Genomic DNA, 3,650 nt, shown 5'->3' on the forward strand with positions numbered 1-3,650 from the left:
AAGCAGGCTCCAGGCTCTGAGCTGTCAGCACAGAGCCCGAGGTGGGGCTTGAACCCACAACCCACGAGATCATGACCTGAACCAAAGTCAGATGCTTAACCGACTGAGCCACCCAGGTGCCCCCACCTATGCTCAGTTTTTAAATTTAAAATTCTTTTTCTTTTTTGCTGTTCAGCTTGGGTGTTTTCTATTACTCTGTGTTCCAGATCACTGACCCATTCTTCTGCATTCTCTAATCTACTACTGATTTCTTGTAGTGTATTTTTTCATTTCAGTTATTATATTCTTAAACCCTGATGCTTCTTTTTCATATTTTCCATCTATTTTTTGAAGTTCTCACTGGGTTCTTCCCCTCCTCTCTCGAGTCCAGTGAGCGTCTTTACGGCCGTTACTTTGAACTCTTTATCAAGTACATTGCTTATCTCTATTTCATTTGGTTCATCTTCTGGAGTTGTGTCTTATTTCCTTTGGGGCATTTTCCTCTGTCTCCTCATTTTGTTTGACTTTCTGTGTTTGTTTCCGTGAGTCGGGCAAAATAACTACCCCTTCCAGTCTTGAAGGAGTGGCCTTGTATAGAAATAGTCCCTGTGTAGACTGCATGTGCCCGCTGGCTTTGCCTGGCTGTCTACATGCTCTGTACAGGGCATCCCTGGCGGGATGGCTGGAGCTGAAGTAGGCACTGGGGGGTGGTGTTCCAGAGTGTACCATGCTGGGGCTGCACTGGTGGGATGGCTAGAGCTCAGGCAGGTACAGGTTGGCGTGTGTGTGGGGGGGGGGGGGTGGGCTAGGGGATTAGTTGGAGCTGGTGTGGACCAGGGGCCTGGGTCTCACTGAAGCAACAGGCTGACTAAGGTGCCCAGACCCTGCTGCTGTCTGTGCTATGGAGGTGGAGGGGGAATGTAAACAGTGGCATTTATAAGCCCCTCTGACTCGGAGTTCCAGCAGTCCCCCACTTGGTGGACACCCTAGAGTTAGTGAATGGGTTTCCTTCCCTTCTAGTCTCATTGCCCCTTAAGCTGCCACTATTTTGCTGTGTCTCAGGGCGGGCGAATCTGCAGGCAGGGCCTTTAGGGCCGTCCCTCCCCACTGTAGCTTTCAGAGTAGAGGGGGGTTCCCATTGTTCCCGTTCGCCGTCTCTCCTGCCGTTCTGTGTGGTCCCTCTGTCCTCCGTTGTGCAGAAGCTGTTCAGTCAGCCCTCAGTTTTTCTTCAGGAGGAATTGCTCTATAGGTCGGTGTGGATTCAGTGCATCTATGAGAGGAGGTGAGTTCAGGGTCTTCCTATGTCGCCATCTTGGATACTCCCTAAGTCTTAGACTTTCTCTCAGTGGTTCCAAATTTAAAAGCAAAACACTGACACTCGCTGTACTTCTGTATAGTGCCTACTATACAGAAAGCTCTTCAGTGTCTCATTCCACCCTCACAGACCTGAGGAGATAGGAGCTACCCGTGCTCTTACCTTTCCCAAGAGAAGTCTAAGGCACAGGGAGGCCACGTAATATTTCCAAGGCCACAGCTGCTCAGTGGTGGGGCCATGACTCCAGTCCAGCTCTCTGGGCCCAGGGCTGCCCCTTTCTGACAATGGAAGCCCAGAAGGTCCATCACAGCAGCTGGGAGTGGGGTCTTTGGCCAAACCAGGCAAGAGAGTGGTGAGCTCAGTCTTCCCCTTGACGTCCACTGCATTCAGTGCCTTCCCCGGAACATTCTGGGCTCCACAGGGCTCACCCCAGGTCCTCCACTGGGACACTGCACAAGTTGTAAGTTCTGATGGAGACCCGTGAAGAAGGGCCAATCCTAAGTCCTCCAGCATCACAGAGCTGAGCCCTGAACACAGACCAAAAGGGAATGTCCAGGGAAACCAACAGTGTTTGGGAACGACTCAACCAAGGCTCTGTTTTCGGTGAGCTCATTTAGTTAAGTAAGACAGGACAACCCCACATTGCATCAGAAAATAAAACCGGTTGCACAGTTCCCCACCCTGCTGAGAAGAGACACACGAGAAACCAACCAGAAGACAAAGGTGAATGCCACGTGGTGACGAGGACACGTGAGAGCACCCACCCCGCCAAGCCCTCGCTCAGCTTCCCCTAGGACACTCAGCTCGGTCTTGCATTTTGCACGGGCCTCTGGATGCCTAGATCATGTTTCTTCCAGCTGCTTCATCGGCCAGGGAACAGGAGCTCTCCAGGCGCAGTGCTGCCCTTGAAATAAGGATAGCCAGGGACTCACAGCTGGAGCCGATACCAGACAGACTCAGCTTTGTCACGCGGGCCAGGCTGCTCTACGAAGCCGTCTTCGCCTCTGCTGCCCAAGCGGCTTCTCCCTCCCAACAGGGGCAGTCGGGGGAGGGGGTGGCAACTTACAGGTTAGGAGGTCCCGCTGTTCACGAAGTGTGTGTAGCCTGGAAAAGAAGGCCCCAAAGGGGGAGGTGGACAGTTTGAAATCACCTGAAATTCTGGAAAGAGGGAACGGGCTGCTCTGTGGCTCACAGAACGGAACCCGAGCTGGGTTTGAGGCCGTAGACGGGAGAATGATCCACCTTGGCTGAGTGGAAACGGAGCAGGCTTCCTCACAAAGGGGTGAGCTTCACTGGAAGGGTTCCAGGGGAGGCTGAGACGAAGCAGCGATCCGGGATATCCCTGCTTTAGGAAGAGGGTAGATTATATAAGCAGAACTGGGAGGGGGGTTGGGGCGGCGGGGGGGGGGGGGGGGGGGGAAGAGCCTGGATCTGGTGCTTTGTTTTCCCGGAAGCAACTTTGGCATCTATAAGTCATACAGCCCAGCATGGGCACCCACCCTCCCCAGGCCCAGGCCCAGGCCTTCCCTCTGTAAGAAAGGTAACGGGAAATTAGGCAGATATGAGCAATCCTACCAGACTGGCTGCTTCTAGCTCTGAAATCCAAAGCCCTGAGGCTCTTCCCAACAATGGAGTTCTAGAATTTCTACCATCGATAGCTATAGTAACCAGAGGCGAGTCAATGCAGTTTCCCTCCGTTTTGTTGAGCTAGAACCGACCTCTAGCATTGGATTACTTCCAGGTGCACAACATAAGGATCTGATATATGTGTATATCATGGAAGGGTTTCCACAGTGGATTCTGCTAACGCGCATCATCACACACAGTTGCAAATATTGCTCTCTTGGGATGAGAATTTCTAAGATCCGCTCTCTTAGCCACTTTGAAGTAGACAACCCAATGTCGTGAACTGTAGTCCCCATGCTGCACATTACATCCCCGGGACTGAATCTAACAACTGGAAGTATTTTCCCTTTGACCTCCTTGCTTTATCTCCAGGATGCTCAAGTGGGCCTGCCCCTCGGCTCCCCCTGTGTCAGCGTTCTGGTCCAGGCCCACCACCCCTGCCTGGACTATTGCAGTAGCCTCCTGACCGCAGTTCCCGCCACAATCCATTCTCTACGCAGTGTGCAGAGGGCTTTCTAGAACGCAGGGGAATCAGGTCACTGTAAAGCACCCCATTTGCACTATGAACGCATCCAGACTCCTTTCCATGGTCCTCATCACATACTATCTACCCATTGGTCCACAAAGCTCCAGCCACATGGGTGTCTGTCAAGACCCAGGCCCCTCACCCCAAAAGCACCCCAAGTCCCAGACCCCTCCCTTACAACACCCCAGGGCCCAGCCCCACCCC

At 52.8% G+C, this 3,650-nt stretch overlaps 1 long non-coding RNA gene across 2 annotated transcripts; it reads right to left on the bottom strand.

Moving 5' to 3' along the window:
* Window positions 1-868: 868 nt before the first annotated feature.
* Window positions 869-2,909, bottom strand: LOC122230496. Of its 2 annotated transcripts, none has more exons than XR_006207480.1 (3): window positions 2,870-2,909; window positions 2,537-2,639; window positions 869-2,398 (listed from the first exon to the last, which is right to left on the bottom strand). It is a non-coding gene; the product is annotated as an uncharacterized LOC122230496 (long non-coding RNA). The 2 variants fall into 2 exon arrangements; XR_006207481.1 differs by having other exon boundaries at window positions 2,537-2,636; window positions 2,870-2,908.
* Between the last annotated feature and the right edge of the window lie 741 nt (window positions 2,910-3,650).

The sequence above is a fragment of the Panthera tigris genome, chromosome C2 (assembly GCF_018350195.1).
Source record: "Panthera tigris isolate Pti1 chromosome C2, P.tigris_Pti1_mat1.1, whole genome shotgun sequence".
NCBI lineage: Eukaryota > Metazoa > Chordata > Mammalia > Carnivora > Felidae > Panthera > Panthera tigris.